The following is a 19,063-nucleotide window of genomic DNA, read 5'->3' on the forward strand; positions in this document are numbered from 1 at the left end:
TCGGCACGTGGAGCCCGTAAAGGCCGGCCGGGTCGTGCCGTCTGTATGTCAGGCTGATGGCTTCGCGGCATCGCAGTATCAGGTCATACGACTTGAGACAGTCTGGTCGGATTACCGTCATCCACGTTCTCCCGGCTTTCGTAAATTACACTACTGGCCATTAAAAATGCTACACCACTAACATGACGTGCTACAGACGCGAATTTTAACCGACAGGAAGAAGATGCTGAGATATGCAAATGATTAGCTTTTCAGAGCATTCACACAAGGTTGGCGCCGGTGGCGACACCAACAACGTGCTGACACGACGAAAGTTTCCAACCGATTACTCATACACAAACAGCAGTTGACCGGCGTTGCCTGGTGAAAAGTTGTTGTGATGCCTCGTGAAAGGAGGAGAAATGCGTACCATCACGTTTCCGACTTAGATAAAGGTCAGACTGTAGCCTATCGCGATTGCGGTTTATCGTATCGCGACATTGCTGCTCGCGTTAGTCGAAATCCAATGACTGTTAGCAGAATATGGAATCGGTGTGTTCAGGAGGGTAATACGGAACGACGTGCTGGATCCCAACGGCCTCGTATCACTAGCAGTCGAGATGACAGGCATCTTATCCGCAAGGCTGTAACGGATCGTGCAGCCAAGTCTCGATCCCTGAGTCAACAGATGGGGACGTTTGCAAGACAACAACCACTTGCACGTACAGTTTGACGACGTTTGCAGCAGCATGAACTATCAGCTTGGAGAACATGGCTGCGGTTACCCTTGACGCTGCATTACAGAGAGGAGCGCCGGCGATGGTGTACTCAACGACGAACCTGGCTGCACGAATGGCAAACGTCATTTTTCATATGAATCCAAGTTCTGTTTACAGCATCATGATGGTCTCATCCGAGTTTGGCGAGATCGCGGCGAACGCACATTGGAAGCGTGTATTCGTCGTCGCCATACTGGCATATCACCCGGCGTGATGGTATGGGGCGCCATTGGTTACACGTCTCGGTCACCTCTTATTCGCATTGACGGCACTTTGAACAGTGGACTTTAGATTTCAGATGTGTTACGACCCGGGGTTCTACCCTTCATTCGCTCCCTGGGAAACCCTACATTTCAGCAGGATAATGCACGACCGCATGTTGCAGGTCCTGTACGGGCCTTTCTGGATACAGAAAATGTTCGACTGCTGCCCTGGCCAGCGCATTCTCCAGATCTCTCACAAATTGAAAACGTCTGGTCAATGGTGGCCGAGCAACTGGCTCGTCACAATACGCCAGTCACTACTCTTGATGAACTGTGGTATCGTGTTGAAGCTGCATGGGCAGCTGTACCTGTACACGCCATCCAAGCTCTGACTCAATGCCCAGGCGTATCAAGGCCGTTATTACGGCCAGAGGTGGTTGTTCTGGGTACTGATTTCTCAGGATCTATGCACCCAAATTGCGTGAAAATGTAATCACTTGTCAGTTGTATAATATATTTGTCGAATGAATACCCGTTTATCATCTGCATTTCTTCTTGGTGTAGCAATTTTAATGGCTAGTAGTGTATTAGCTGCTCCTATCCCTGGCGCTAATTAGAAATTGAGTATTGCGTGTCATTCGTCGTATGGAACGACGTGTCAGATCGGGATATTGCGACTACTTCCTTGGCAGAAGTGCTTGGTGAAGTACACGGACCATTCACATTAATGTGAAAAGCCTGAATAACCACCATTTGCAGACCGGACCGATGCGAGACGAGTAGGAAGAACGTCAGCGATGTTATAGAAGGTGGAAATACAGACCTGCCGACTCTAGTGCCGTGGACAGCTGCGATACATTTCTCGGTTGAGAGTCGATAAGGCGTACGCCCCTATCGAAATGGTGCCTCAGGTACTCTATTGGTTTTTAATGCGGCGAATTTGGTGGCCAAAGGAGTAAAGTAAACTCATACCCATGCTCTTTGAGCCGCGCACATGTACTGCGAGCCGTGTGACACCTTACATTGTTCTACTGGTAGACGCCGTCGTGCCAAGAAAAACAACCTGCTTGTAACGATGGACATGGTCTCCCCAAGGACAGATGCATACTTGTGTTCATCCACTCTGCTTTCCAGAAAGACGAGATCACTCTGTAAGGTGGCTATAATTTCGCACCTTACAAGAACCCATCCACATACTTTGCCCTGATCTACAAACACAATTAGGTATCATGTGACAGGTTGTTCATCGTATATATTACTATATAAAGGAGACTGACATTGTCACGTACGTCTTGTAAATAATTGTTAACGCTTATTGCATGAAAGGTGACGGAGTGTCTTTTTTATAAAAACGGCGTAATGAATGATTGCCTATACTAGTAGAGGTTGGAACGCCAGTGGAGATGAAACGGCAGGCAGAACTCAAGCTCTGTTGGTCCTGCTTAAACACAGGAAGTAGCTAGACAGACGTTGTGGTACCTGAGCTCTGGAGCACAACAGCGTGACGGTCGGCCGCTTTTGTAGTAGGGGCTGGAAGGATAACCGCATAATACTTCCAAACGCTGAAAATCTTGGAAGCAGGTGCGAGGAACGAAGAAACGGCACCTCGGAAACCACGCAGGCTGGGTTATTTCCAAGGATTTATACTCAGAAGCGCATAATTGTACGAGTATAGGTTTTTCCTCGCAAACTTCCCGCGCTGGACGGCAAAAGACTAAAATATGGTTGGTCGGCGTTCTGTAGAGAGGGAGAATATTCCGTGGCTTCGGGAATATGATTCGTTATCTGAATTTCGATAGTGGGGAGCCGAGACTTGCTGGGAAGCCAGCGCTGGAGAGACGAGGTCATCTTTGTGAGCGCCCGTGTGTGACGGTAGTTCGATATCAGCTTTGTTGGGACAGACGGACTTGCTATCTTTGCTCTCAGGATAGTTGCGAACCTATACGATTCTGGACTTCACCACCGGGATGGAAGTCGTCGTTGAGCACGCAGCGTTCAGTAATTGAGAGCACTTCCGCTGCCTGTACTTACGTTGAGACGCTATCTGAACTCCGTCCTTGTGGCTGGGAGTTCGCGTTTCTCGTCTGTAACACAGAGAGGAGAAGACGGTATTAGAGTAGATTAGTCAGAGCACCACCTTCTGCCGTCCTAGTGTTTGATAGAGTTTTTATTTTTGTGGCTGGAGTTCTTCCATCGACGCAGACGTGTACGAGAACCAGCGCGCCGACGCACCGGACGCAGTACATACGGTGATATCGCAAACTGCTTCGGCTTATTAGGGGCTATAAAGCTAAACAGCTGTGATCACGTTAGTTTACTCGTATTTCCACTGAGGTTCCACACCACCGTAGATCATCTTTGAAAGTATTGTCTTCTAGTGTTTGGTACGTAGATGCTGTCAGTCATATTGCATTATTGATATTAGATCGATCAGTCATAATAAGGGGGAAAGTTGGGCAATTGATTAGTAATTTTACTTAGTAAATGTAAACTTTGTAATAGAAAGTTTTTTAAAATCTACAATAAATACATAGGCAGGAACAACGTTTATCATTTAATAGGATTAGTTGCCTTCATCATTCATTCATGTTTAGATTGTAATTTGCAGAATTAAGAGATCCTAAGATCTGACAAACTGCCTATTGGCTTCTGTCTCGGGTTCTTCGGCCGACGTTCATCTAATGATTTTTCTGACGTTTCGCCAGCACGAGTGGCTGGCATTGTCAAAGCTTCACCCTCCATTGCCGGTAGTGAACTGGAGCCAAGCTCGCGGGCGCAGGCCATATGTACCTGGCGCGCCAACGTCCGAGGGCTTCTCCGCGGTCATTTCCGGTGCAGTTCTCCTCTTGCTACTAGAGATGGGGGATCCGCTCTTGAACTAATTCATAGAGTTGAATCTTTCAAAGGAGTGAACAATCAGTGATTCAGAAAAAAAGAACGGTAGCTCCAAACGTTTCCCACGGCAGAGAGAGAGAGAGAGAGAGAGAGAGAGACGGAGCATATCAGCAGCACCTCTGCTGGTCAGAGCACAGTGCACGCCACACAACACAGCCAGCGCCGGCCTCTGCCCTGCTTCTACCTTGGCTGCCTGCATTGTGCAGTGCCCCATTGGATTTTGTGTTTCACATATGCCGTGCCGTCTCTGTGCGTCGTCTGCCGTGTGCAGTGTCTGGCGCAGCTTAACTTCGCATCGCACTCTGTCGGCGATCGTTTCAGTCGCACGTCCTGCCCTCTGGGCAGTTGATGCGAGCAACAGGACAGAGAGCCACCTAGCGGATAACATAGGAACTACTTGCAAAAACCTGCTCGCAAGGGAACGGACGATTTGTCTCGGAGCGGGTGAGTTCACCGCTCCCCCCACCCTCGGAACTCGCCCGCTCAACGCTCACCCCACCGTCTCGACTCTAGCCAGAGCGTTGAGCAAAGCGACTCAGGTGTCACTCTGGTCTCTGCGGTCTCAGCTCATGCAGTAATACAGCTCGCGGCTCGACCTGCTCGACTCAGCGCCTCTGCATCGGAGTTCGTACCCACTGGATATTGTTCTTCGTAGTAATACCGCTATGTATATTACATTATTATGTTATGTATACATCAATCGTTTTTATTTTATTTTTATTTGTTTAAACTGATTAGATTAGGTTCCTGATGACTCCTCTTACCATAGGATTTTTATTATGGACACTCGAATTTACGCTTTAATTACGAGCGAACCGATAAACGTATCGCAAAATGTGATACACCAATATTTTCCTTGTTTTATTCTGCGTAAGGCTATATGCAGCACTTTCGTTTTACAGTCAAATTTATATTTTTTTTTCTTATTCTGGTACGGATTTTGCGATTTTAGGCGTCTTCGGAAGGAAACGTTCACTTTAAAAATATATGGCTTGCGATGTATTTGTATGAGGTTAATGAAATTTTAATACATTATAGCCAAATATATTGTTAATGTAAATCTCAAGTTACAACATTTTCCGATCACCCAAAAAACCACGATAGTGCAAAATAAATCAATAATCAAAAACTTTGTCATATCGTGGAAATTTCAATAAACAATACAAAATTCTTACTCATTATCTGTGTTACTTCAAAATAGGATCAAATAAGATCAAAATACAGGTATAGTACTGGAATAAACCAAGTTTAAAGGGCAATGTGCCTTCCATTTATTTTCTATTGTAAATGAGTGGTGAGTCATGAAAAAGAGCTAATTCATTTCAGGGAGTGAACAGTTCTGATCCAATCTCTGAAAAGAACAGTTTTGCCCATCTCTACTTGCTACCTGCAACGGTCGTTCGCTGCAGTACGGGAAGCCAGGATCCGTTGACCTTAAGGCTTTCCTCTTTCTTGTTCAAACTGTTCGCGTGTTTTTGTATTTCTACAGCTTCTCTGAACAAGCGCGTGTGATAGTGCTTCTCTATAGCCAGAACTTCCGTGTCGGCGAATTTTATTACATGGTCGGTCTCATTCAGTGCGTGCTCTGCCACGGCCGATTTCTCCACCTGCCCCAACCTGCAATGTCGCTTATGCTCTTTGATCCTGGTGTTAATGGATCGTCCAGTCATTCCGACATAAACTTTTCCGCATGTGCATGGTATGCGGTATATTCCCGACGTTGCAAGTGGGTCTCTTTTCTCCTTCGCCGATCTAAGACACTCTTTGATCTTCCTTGTCGGTTTGAAAATCGTCTTTACGCCATGTTTGCGCAATATACGGCCGATTCTGTCCGTCACTCTGGGAATGTATGGCAGAAAGGCCGTACCCGACAATTCTTTTTCCGGTTCCTTACTTCGCCGAGGGTTGGGCTCTGTTACACTTCTGATATAATTTGTGGAGTAACCATTGCTCCTCAGGACAGTTTCCAGGTGTTGCATTTCTCGTTTGAGGTGTTGCGGCTCACATATTTGTCCTGCTCTCGTTACGAGCGTACTAATCATGCCTCTTTTCTGGCTCGGGTGGTGGTTTGACAGTTTGTGCAGGTATCGGTCCGTGTGAGTCGGTTTTCGATACACGCTGTGTCCCAGATCTTCGCCGTCCCTTGTGACCAGAACATCTAGAAATGGCAGTTTCTTGTCCTTTTCTACTTCCATGGTAAATGTTATGTTGGCATGGAGGCTGTTCAAGTGTCTTAGGAAGTCACTGAGCTGTTCTTCACCATGGCTCCACACCACGAAAGTATCATCGACGTACCTGTACCACACCTTAGGTTTGTAAGTCGCCGAGTCCAGTGCCTGTGCTTCGAATTGTTCCATGAAGAAGTTGGCCACCACTGGACTGAGAGGACTACCCATGGCGACGCCTTCCAGCTGTTCGTAGAAATCGCCATTCCACGTGAAATAGCTCGTGGTGAGACATGCATGGAAGAGCTTTCTGATGTCTAGCGGAAAAATGGAACCGATGTGCTCCAGAGCGTCACTGAGTGGCACTTTCGTCACTAACGAAACAACATCAAAGCTGACCAGGATGTCGTTTGGTGCAAGTTTCAGTTTCTTCAGCTTCTCAATGAAATGTCCTGAGTCCTTAATGTATGTGCCGGTCTTCCCCACGTGTGGCTGGAGCAGAGAGGCCAAGTGTTTTGCCAGTTTATATGTCGGTGATCCAGGAGCGCTAACGATCGGTCTCAGTGGAACGTTGTTCTTATGGATCTTGGGTAATCCATACAGCCGAGGTGGTAGGGCTTCTGTGTTGCGCAGGTTTCTCTGTATGTCCGCCGGCAGAGAAGACGCCTTGATTAATCGATTCGTATTCCGTGTGATACGTTGCGTCGGATCTGCGCTTAGTTTTCGGTACGTCGTCGGATCTAATAGGTCTCGGATCTTTTGCTCATAATCTTCGGTCTTCATTACGACGGTCGCATTCCCCTTATCGGCAGGCAGTACCAATATACTCTTGTCGGCGTTGAGATTCTTAATGGCTTGTACCTCTTCTTTCTTCAGGTTGCAAGCTGGTGGTTTTGCTCGGCGCAGTATCCTGGCTGTTTCCGTGCGTATTTCCTCTGCCCTTTCACAAGGAAGGATACGAATGGCTGCTTCGGTGTTGGCAATGATGTCCTCCATAGGTATAGGTCTCGGGATGATAGCGAAATTCCCTCCTTTTTGAAGAACAGACACTTCCTCTTCGGTCAATTGTCGTTCAGTGAGGTTGACCACTGTGTGTGACATGTCGGGAGTCGCCTTGTCGGTGTGCTTCCGGCATCTTTCAAACTTTTTCTTCTGTCGATCGGTGCAGCGCTCGAGTTCGTTCTGCATGCTCCTGTGAGTGATGCTGTCAATCTTGTCCCAGTCGTCTCGATGCATTCTGCTACTTAGTTGATAGAAAAGGTCCAGAAGTTCCTGATCCGTTCTTGCCAAGTCTCTCCGTGTTGTATGTATTCGCTCACGAAGAAAAGCTCGTTCCATTCTGTCGTAGATACGATGTGCTTGGGAGGTGGTGAATAGGCGCTTACATCTCAAGAACTTCGGTGTAGCACATTCATCTCGGCAACGTGACAGAAAGGCGAGAGAGGACATCAGTCGCGCTTTCTTCTTCCGTCGTTGGTCAAGGCGTCGGTACAATCTGCAAATCTCCTCCCCGTAGAGGCGTAATACAAAATTGTTGAGGCTTTCGTGGCCACTTGTTGACAAACTGCCTATTGGCTTCTGTCTCGGGTTCTTCGGCCGACGTTCATCTAATGATTTTTCTGACGTTGCGCAAACATGGCGCAAACATGGCGTAAAGACGATTTTCAAACCGACAAGGAAGATCAAAGAGTGTCTTAGATCGGCGAAGGAGAAAAGAGACCCACTTGCAATGTCGGGAATATACCGCATACCATGCACATGCGGAAAAGTTTATGTCGGAATGACTGGACGATCCATTAACACCAGGATCAAAGAGCATAAGCGACATTGCAGGTTGGGGCAGGTGGAGAAATCGGCCGTGGCAGAGCACGCACTGAATGAGACCGACCATGTAATAAAATTCGCCGACACGGAAGTTCTGGCTGTAGAGAAGCACTATCACACGCGCTTGTTCAGAGAAGCTGTAGAAATACAAAAACACGCGAACAGTTTGAACAAGAAAGAGGAAAGCCTTAAGGTCAACGGATCCTGGCTTCCCGTACTGCAGCGAACGACCGTCGCAGGTAGCAAGAGGAGAACCGCACCGGAAATGACCGCGGAGAAGCCCTCGGACGTTGGCGCGCCAGGTACATATAGCCTGCGCCCGCGAGCTCGGCTCCAGTTCACTACCGGCAATGGAGGGTGAAGCTTTGACAATGCCAGCCACTCGTGCTGGCGAAACGTCAGAAAAATCATTAGATGAACGTCGGCCGAAGAACCCGAGACAGAAGCCAATAGGCAGTTTGTCAACAAGTGGCCACGAAAGCCTCAACAATTTTGTATCCTAAGATCTGCTTCATGGGGTAGTCAGACAGGGCCAAATCTTCATTTTAGCCTTTATTATTTTCCGTTGTGCACATTCATTTTACATCCGCCTTTAGTAGCATCATGGAGCCCTGGGAATGCCCTCTGGCCTGGACCCTTCCGACTACTGTTGCAGAATATTTGCTTTCAGATGTTTCAAGCCGTTACAGTACTGGCGTGCAACTTCCAGCCTTCGTCGTCGATTAACAGCAGTCAACAAGAGTGAATGAACCGGAAGTCTACTGCAGACGCCTACACGCAGCAGCGTTCGCTGAACTGTCGTTGAGGAGACACTGTTGGTAACCCCTTGGTTGATCTGATCGATCAGTTGTTCAACAGCTACACGTCTATTCGCGCTTTCACGTCTTCGCAGCCGTCATTCTGTTATATATGGTCTTTGGTGCACCACAATTGCCTCGACGCCACTTTTGGATAGCGCTATTTAGCAATCCATATTATACTTTAACCCCAGAGGCCAACAGTTTTCGAGCTTAGCTGTTTCGTAAATGCTTCCACACTGGGCGCTAAAACTGATGTGCATGCCCTTCTGGACGTCATATAAATCGCGACGATTCCGCACTACGACAACGACAGCACTGTTTTCCACGTCCTCCCCCCTCCCCCCTCCCCCCCAACCGTTATGCTTTATATACCCTCCGTTGGTTGTACTTCCACCGCCTATCGTCAGTGAGTGCTTGCGGCACATTAACTTTGAACATAGGCTGTGGTCACATTAATAAGACTGGACCATTTAACATGATCAAGCTGTATAGTTATGGAATACGTAAAATACAATTTTATTGTAGTAAGTTAAATTGTGATACTCCGCCCCGATAGCAGAGTGGTCAGCGCGGCGGTCTGCCACGCCAAGGGGCCCGAGTTCGATTCCCGGCTGGGTCGGAGATTTTCTCCGCTCAGGGACTGGGTGTTGTGTTGTCCTCATTATCATTTCATCATCATCTTCAGTGGAAGGCAACGGGAAACCACCACTGGAATCACTTCCCTAGACGCTCATGCGGTGGACCTGTCTGATGAAGCTTCCCCCATGACAAGACCTACCGTAAGGCAGAACACAGAAAAAATTGTGATAAATATTGAAAAATACGAAAAATTAAAAAAATACGTAAAATTGGGGAAAAAATTAAATAACGAGAGTACTTGCATATCTGCATGGGTGTGTCCTTGGCTGAAGACTTGAATGATGAAATCATGTAGCCATAGCCTAGAACTCACTAGACTTAATTACATTATTTGTTATTAACAAATAGAAATAACATACAACCTCTCCGTATGTATCTAGCTCCACAGTGGAACCCATATACTCAAGTATCCCAGTTATAACAGATGAAGAGGGGGAGGGTGTGTTTCATCCTCACTGGTCCAAGGAGAAGAGACAAAGGGTCATCCTTGGTGATCTCGATGAATGATGGTTCCCCGGAGGGGGTGGGTGGCAGGTAGTGGGTGGTGAACGTGAATATAAGATGCCAAAGTATGTAACCTGACACTGCTCGTGTGGCTTGATAGCAGAAGTGATAAGATCGTTATCTGAGTTGAAATGCCCCTATGATAGACTATTCGGGGATGAAGCTAATTTCTAGGTGAACGCAGAGAGGTAAATCAGCAGAATTAAAAATGAATGTGGGCGTACAGTATTGGTCTCTCACAACTGAACAAACTGACTGATGTCGAAAAGTGTTTCATTCCTTCTGTAATATGGCTTTAAGAGTGTAAGGCTACTCTCTCTCTCTCTCTCTCTCTCTCTCTCTCTCTCTCTCTCTTTGTCTCTTTCTCTCTCTATCTCTCTATCTCTCTCTCTCTCCCTCTCTCTCTTCCTCGGTGACAAATACCGAATAACATAACTATTGTTTGTAGTTGTGCAAAATCTTTGACTGACACAAAGCCAGTCTACCGCAGTGTTACCTCTGAGCTTGATGCTGAGGCGGTGTGTTGCGCCAAGACTTCTGCAATGTTTTCTCTGACCTTTACGCTGGGGCAGTGTGTCACACACACTATTAGTGGTCTGTCTTCCGAGGGATAGCTATGCGAGCGCCAGACTACTCAAAAGATGATTAAAAAAACGGAATAAGGTTCAATGCCCACTGCCGTGGACAGAATCTCTTTAATTTCTACGGTGAGCTGTTCCAGTGAATCTTGTACGTTAACCTTCGCGCGTCGCCGTACTACAGTACCGAGTGAAGTAGCGCAGTGGTTAGAAAACTGGATTCGCATTTGAGAGGATGACGGTTCAAATCCACGTCCGCCATCTGATTTACGCTTCCCATGATTTCCATAAATCACTTAAGGCAAATGCAGGGATGGAAGGGCACGGCCGATTTCCAGTCCCGTCATGGAACCACCGATCTTGTGCTCCGTCTCTAATGACCTCGTTGTCGAAGCTACATTAAACACTAATCTCCTTTTCTTCGAACATCAGAGGCACGTAAAAGCCGGCAGTGTCCACGATGGACGTCGCAGCAGCGCAAGAACAAGAGGTTTACTTTTTTTTTGTTTTCATTTCTGGATCTCTCACACCAATAATAACCTCTTATACTCAACATCTAATTGATTATGGAAGGATGCTAGCAAATGGTAAGTTACAGTAGGCCTACACAGAATTGAAACCAAACATCTTCCTCACAGTCAGATGTCGGCTGGTAGTGTGTGTGCCGTGATGTAATGACTCGTGTTGAGAAATGAATGAACGATATAACACTTCCTTTGCACAATATTAAATAACTGTGGTATTCGACAATTCACTTGACAAACACCCCGAATTATTCAACATACTAAAATAAAAGTAACAGTACAACAAGAGAACAGCTGTTGCGCTGAAACCAAAATCACTTATTTTGTCATTTCTTTGAGGAAATTGCGTTTTATAGCGCCGAATGATGAATTTGTATTGTTTCCTTTATTTTTACGATCAGCACTCTGTTCCACGTTAAAAATCATCAAATTTCGAATGAAACCTGAATTAAACTTCGAAAATTTCACTTTTGCTACAAGTACCGTTCATTTTTAAGTTACAGACAGGAGGATAACTACGTAGAACAAAAATGCTCCATAGGTTACAGGGCCCCATTAAATATCCCCACCCATTTTGTAGACGGTTCACCGTTTGCAGTTTTTAGGGGAATCTAGTAAGACAATGATCACACACATAAAGAAAGCGACCGTTATGCTGTAACGCCCTATAAGTATGTAACACACTTAATGTTCGGGTAATGTGGGTATGACCGTGACTGATCAAAGTTGCCAGGAAAATTACGATAGTCTACGATTGCTTGTGATAGTCTACAGTTCAGATTGCTCTGAGCACTATGGGACTCAACAGCGGAGGTCATCAGTCCCCTAGAACTTAGAACTACTTAGACCTAACTAACCTAAGGACATCACACACAGACATGCCCGAGGCAGGATTCGAACCTGCGACCGTAGCAGTCACGCGGTTCCGGACTGAAGCGCCTAGAACCGCTCTGCCACTACGGCCGGCTAGTCTGCAGTAGCCTACAGTACATTTCCAACTGTATCCATGTATTCTAACTGCGGGCAGCACTTGACGTGTTAGCAACACCCAACACTGGCGGCGGTCATTGTCAGTAAATGTGCTGTGTCGATATTGATGTCTGGGTTGAAGTCTCAGTTACTTTTAGGCTGGGATACAAAAATAATTTCCTTGCAATACTGTATGAGCGAGAGTCGGACTAGAGACGAACCAAAAGAGATGCGCTATTGTTAAATTGATTTCCATTGAACTTGGGAGGACGGAGGCTCCATTCCTCATCTAGCGATTTACATTTGGTATTCTGTGGTTTCCCTAAATTACTTCAGGCTAATACCGGGATGGTTTCTACTATAAAGCCGCTGCCAGCTACCTCGTCAACCTAGACCTGTAAGTATGAGGGTGAATCAATAGAGACATTGTAACGTTTTATCTTTATTTGGTATGGTGAAAGCGTTACTGCTAATAGCCAATGAAAGCGGGTTAAAAGCTGTGATCTGTCTGGGGAAGTTAACCGTGGATTACTGGGGAACTGTTTCATCAGGTATCTAGTCCAAGTTTACCAAATTCCCAAGCAGACTAACATTAATGATAATCTTTTAATAGTAATACAACAACCGGTAATATATGTATAAAAAGGAGAATTTAAATAAAAAGAAAGAAATCAGTTTATATTTGGATATTTATTTTTAAGATTGGTCATGAAATTTCAGCATATTAAATTTTATTCGTAACAAGCTGGTGCCTTATTTAGGATGGTGAAAATCTTACGGAACACATCAAATATGGAGCCAAGATTGTGAGTCTGCATACAACACTGCATTCATAAAACAACACACAAAGAACGTTGAAACGCATGCAAGAGAAAGTTAATCACTACAAACAGATTCAAATTTTTACCCAAAGAAATTACGTTCGAAGCACAATCCTGTCCGTCATGTAATTACCACACACTGGTATACTAAATTCATATTAACTCTTTGTGAAATCTTCGCGAAAAGAATAGCTGAGGGCTACTTTGATGATTACACCACATGCTTCACGTGGTCAACTTGGTTTACACAAAGCGTATAACTCCACAATAATTTTGATAATTAAAATAAATTAGATCGAAAAGCAAATTACAAAAGAAAAACCTCGAACTGGTTACTAACGTCTTACTGTTAACCTGACGGGTCAAACAGTTATATAAGTACGTGGTACTGGTCTCACAAAGTACACCCCACGTGGGTTGAACATAAAGAAAAGTTGCTATATTGAAAATATTGTTAAGACGAGACGTTATAATCACACAAGCACTTGCATTTAAGATTGATCTTAGTTAGAGTTACTGATCAACACGTGGTTCCACTTTACTCACAAAGTAGTAACAAAGCAACTCCCGGAAAATAATCTGAACTTCACACGAGAATTACACTACGCTGCAATTTAAGATAACCTTAGATATTTTAGAGCTAACCCGAAATAAAGGTGATTAAATTCTCAGTTAGGCTGAACTTAACAAATCCATTGTCCTACGGACTTAGCAGACACGCGCTTAGCCGGAGATCTTACCATTTCAGACGCTCGCCACCGCCAGACTGCAACCGCCTACTGCCCGACTGCAACTGCCTACTGCCGAGCGTGCTTCCTGAGGGTGGCTCACAAAAACAAACGGAAGGGGCCAGAGGGGCAGCTTCCTATACCAACATGACAACGGAGGGACAGGACCATACAAGGATAGAAACCTCTCTGCTTTAAGAAAGCGTAGCTACCTGTTCCGACGTTGGTCCTACTGTTCTCTAGCAGACAGCCTTGTCTGCTACCCTCAAGCATGCAACTACAAACACATTTGATCATTCATCCTCTCACACAGAAGGGAAGGGGGATGACAGTATCTTATCATATACAGTATATAACAGAAAGCGGATGTAGGTTCTGTATGAGACTGTGTGACATGAATTACATATAAACTGTGTTTTAAAGTGTAGTAGTGTGACAGATCGTTCTTGTTTACGTGTAAAAGTAACACGTTCCACTACTCAGTCTCCTCCCAGATAGTCAGAAACGCCACAGTAAATTTAGAAGAGGAATTTATTCCATAAATGACAACAGATTTAAGAAATCAAACATGAAAGGAATCCAACAGAGACCTTTCAACATAGGAGCCGCATGTACCAGCCTGAAATTTATTTTCCTTTTAAGCATACTCGTCTTGTAAACTTAAAACACTTATCCCATCGCTCGACAGTGTTCGCATCTAACGAGTGACATCTAGGGATATAAAAAGCCAATTTTGTTCCTTACATTACTGCAACCCACAACAGCGATGTGATCTGGGGGTAGCGAAAGACACGTATAGGGGGGAAACAATGTGCCATTATTCGATAACCAGAGCAGCCAGTACGCTCCTTGTCCTCTACTAAATTCCTTTGTCCACTTGAACAAAAAATTCCATGAAATACAGTTCTAATCAAATACGGGATGAAATTCGCCATCGACACGCTCTGCGCACAGTCACTCGGCTCACAAAAATCGCGTTGTTCTTGTCAGGTACACCCTCATAGCACACCTGCAGATCATTAATCATTAGCCGCGGATAACTGTCTATAGTCTACCTTCCACACGACATGTGCTGCCACCTTCTTGCAATCTACGTCCTCAATTATTTGCTGCATGTATTCCAATCTCTGTCTTCCTCTACAGTTTTTGTCTTTTACACCTCCAACTAGAACCATGGAAGTCATTCCCTGATGTCTTAACAGATGTCCTATCATCCAGTCCTTTCTCCTTGTAAGTTTTTTTCCTCTTATTCCTTTCCTCCCCCATACTGCGCAGAACCTCCTCATCCCTTATCAGTCCACCTGATTTTCAACATTAGTCTGTAGCACGACATCGCAAATTCTTCGACTCCTTTCTGTTACTGTTTTTCCCACAGTCCATGTTTTACTAACATACAATCCTGCGCTCCAAACTTACACTCCCAGAAATTTCTTCCTCAAATTAAGACCTATATTTGATACTAGTAGACTTCTCTTCGCCAGAAATGCCCTTTTTCCAAGTGCTAGTCTGCTTCTTATCTCCTCCTTGCTCTGTACATCATTGTTTATTTTGCTGCCTAGGCAGCAGAATTTCTTAACTTCATCTACTTCGTGACCATCAATGCTGATAAGTTTCTCGCTGTTCTCATTTCGTCTACTTCTCATTACTATTCTTCGATTTACTCTTAATCCATATTCTGTACTCATTGGACTGTTCATTCCATTCAGCAGATCAAGTAATTCTTCTTCACTTTCACTCAGGACAGCAATGGCGTCAGCGAATCGTATCATTGATATCCTTTCACGATAAATTGTTAATTCCAATTCAGAATCTTTCTTTTATTTCCATCATTGCTTCTTCGACGTACAGATTGAACAGTAGAGGTGAAAGAATACATCCCTGTCTTACACCATTTTGAATCCGAGCATTTCGTTCTTGGTCGTCCACTCTTATTATTCCCTCTTGGCTCTTGTACATATTGTATATTACAGCTCTCTCCCTATAGCTTACCCCCATATTTTTCAGAATTTGGAATATCTTGCACTACTTTACACTGTCGAACGCTTTTTCGTGGTCGACAAATCCTAAGAACATGTCTTGATTTTTTTTTAATGTTGCTTGCTAGATACATATTGGAGAGTAATTTAAAATTATGTGCCATATTCTGGCGTTTGTAACTTACTTGTTGACTCACCCTCGTATGTAAATGCCTCTACGTACTGCTTGACATAAAAATTGAAGCACTCGGAAGAAATGGTCGGATGTCAGTGTACTTCCGTCCACGTACACACCCATCGGCGGATATGCAAATGATTAGAGTTGCAACCATCTGAGGCAAATATAACGGGGACGAGGGTGCATTAGTGTTGTCTGTGTTTAGTGCTGTCAACAACGTTAGATGGTCAGTGATCGCTGTGAAGGATACGGAGATTCTGCGTACTTGATTTGCCAGTACCTGACAGAGTTTGAAAGGGGCCTGATCGTGTGTCTCCGTTTGGCTGGTCGAATCATGCGATATCAGATTTGTAGGGCATTCGTGCGTAACAGAGGCCTGACGCTGGACTGCTTGGGAACTTGACAGAAGGCATACTCCTTGTGAAGGTTCTGGTCGAACAGGTCTGATCTCTACGAGGGAGCATCACCGTATTGTGCACCAAGCACGTCGTAGCTCCTTTATATGTGTGGCTGCTGTGCGAGAGCAAGTAAGTACTTGACTGCAACATTCTGTCATCCCATACTACTATTCAGAGCTAGCAGCAGGCGGACTAAGGAGTTACGATCCTATGTTTCCGATGCCACTAACACCACAACAGAAACGGCTCTGTTTGAGTGGTGCCGTGACAAGGAAGCATGGACGGCTGATGAACGACTTCGCATTCTAATCTCTTCCGATCTTGCTGCATACAGGGTGGTCAATTTGAAGTTTCAGATGAGATTATCTCGAAAACTACACAGCGGGTAAAAATAGTGGGCAAGACAAGTTTGTAAGCTCAAAGGGGGACATCAAATGGTACTACACGTGACCCCCAGCCAACGACCCTTGGGTGAGGCGTGGGGCAATTTTTAAATCTTAAATGGAAACACTTTTTTTATTGCAGATTCGGATTCTCCATAAAAAAGTAATCAAGTTTTGTCTGAAATATTTTTTAAACCATTGACAGATGGCGCTGAAATCGAGGAAAATTAAAACTGGGGAAGAACTCCGATTTATTTAGAATGATCCGAGAAGGACGCATCAAATCGATACAAAATATGCAACAATTCTTTCATTACGCCACTTTAAGCTATTTTTTTTTTTACCAAATGTATCCTACCTGCCACAGTTTTTGATGGAGGGAGGCGGAACGGTATTAAAATCTCGTTAGGGAACTCTCCATTACTTACCCGACTGTGGCGCTACCGTGGCCAAACTGCAAACTATGTCTCGGTAAACTGGCCACGGTAGAGCCACAGTCTACATCTACATCTACATGGATACTCTGCAAATCACATTCAAGTGCCTGGCAGAGGGTTCATCGAACCACCTTCGCAATTCTCTATTGTTCAAATCTCATATAGCGCGTGGAAAGAATGAACATCTATATCCTCCCCTACGAACTCCGATTTCGCTTATTTTATCGTGGTGATCGTTCCTCCCTATATACACTCCTGGAAATGGAAAAAAGAACACATTGACACCGGTGTGTCAGATCCACCATACTTGCTCCGGACACTGCGAGAGGGCTGTACAAGCAATGATCACACGCACGGCACAGCGGACACACCAGGAACCGCGGTGTTGGCCGTCGAATGGCGCTAGTGCGCAGCATTTGTGCACCGCCGCCATCAGTGTCAGCCAGTTTGCCGTGGCATACGGAGCTCCATCGCAGTCTTTAACACTGGTAGCATGCCGCGACAGCGGGGACGTGAACCGTATGTGCAGTTGACGGACTTCGAGCGAGGGCGTATAGTGGGCATGCGGGAGGCCGGGTGGACGTACCGCCGAATTGCTCAACACGTGGGGCGTGAGGTCTCCACAGTACATCGATGTTGTCGCCAGTGGTCGGCGGAAGGTGCACGTGCCCGTCGACCTGGGACCGGACCGCAGCGACGCACGGATGCACGCCAAGACCGTAGGATCCTACGCAGTGCCGTAGGGGACCGCACCGCCACCTCCCAGCAAATTAGGGACACTGTTGCTCCTGGGGTATCGGCGAGGACCATTCGCAACCGTCTCCATGAAGCTGGGCTACGGTCCCGCACACCGTTAGGCCGTCTTCCGCTCACGCACCAACATCGTGCAGCCCGCCTCCAGTGGTGTCGCGACAGGCGTGAATGGAGGGACGAATGGAGACGTGTCGTCTTCAGCGATGAGAGTCGCTTCTGCCTTGGTGCCAATGATGGTCGTATGCGTGTTTGGCGCCGTGCAGGTGAGCGCCACAATCAGGACTGCATACGACCGAGGCACACAGGGCCAACACCCGGCATCATGGTGTGGGGAGCGATCTCCTACACTGGCCGTGCACCACTGGTGATCGTCGAGGGGACACTGAATAGTGCACGGTACATCCAAACCGTCATCGAACCCATCGTTCTACCATTCCTAGACCGGCAAGGGAACTTGCTGTTCCAACAGGACAATGCACGTCCGCATGTATCCCGTGCCACCCAACGTGCTCTAGAAGGTGTAAGTCAACTACCGTGGCCAGCAAGATCTCCGGGTCTGTCCCCCATTGAGCATGTTTGGGACTGGATGAAGCGTCGTCTCACGCGGTCTGCACGTCCAGCACGAACGCTGGTCCAACTGATGCGCCAGGTGGAAATGGCATGGCAAGCCGTTCCACAGGACTACATCCAGCATCTCTACGATCGTCTCCATGGGAGAATAGCAGCCTGCATTGCTGCGAAAGGTGGATATACACTGTACTAGTGCCGACATTGTGCATGCTCTGTTGCCTGTGTCTATGTGCCTGTGGTTCTGTCAGTGTGATCATGTGATGTATCTGACCCCAGGAATGTGTCAATAAAGTTTCCCCTTCCTGGGACAATGAATTCACGGTGTTCTTATTTCAATTTCCAGGAGTGTAGGTCGGTGTCAACAAAATATTTTCGCTTTCGGAGGAGAAAGTTGATGATTGGAATTTCGCGAGAAGATTCCGTTGCAACGAAAAACGCCTTTCTTTTAATGATTTCCAGTGACATTCTCTCCCATATTTCACGATAATACAAAAAGTGCTGCTCTTCTCTGAACTTTTTCGATGTACTCCGTCAGCCCTATCTGGTAAGGATCCCACAGCGCGTAGCAGTATTCTGAAAGAGGACGGACAAGCGTAGTGCAGGCAGTCTCCTCAGTAGATCTGTTACATTTTCTGAGTATCCTGCCAATAAAACGGAGTCTTTGGTTAGCCTTCCCCACAACATTTTCTATGTGTTCCTTCCAATTTAAGTTGTTCGTAATTGTAATACCTAGGTATTTAGTCGAATTTACGACTTATAGATTAGACTGATTTATCATGTAACCGATGTTTAACGAGTTCCTTTTAGCACTCATATGGATGACCTCACGCTTTTCGTTATTTAGTGTCAACTACTACTTTTCAAACCATTCAGGTATCTTTTCTAAATCGTTTTGCAGTTTGTTTTGATCTTCTGATGACTTTATTAGTCGATAAACGACAGCGTCATCTGCAAACAACC

The sequence above is a fragment of the Schistocerca nitens genome, chromosome 1 (genome assembly GCF_023898315.1).
Source record: "Schistocerca nitens isolate TAMUIC-IGC-003100 chromosome 1, iqSchNite1.1, whole genome shotgun sequence".
Lineage (NCBI taxonomy): Eukaryota > Metazoa > Arthropoda > Insecta > Orthoptera > Acrididae > Schistocerca > Schistocerca nitens.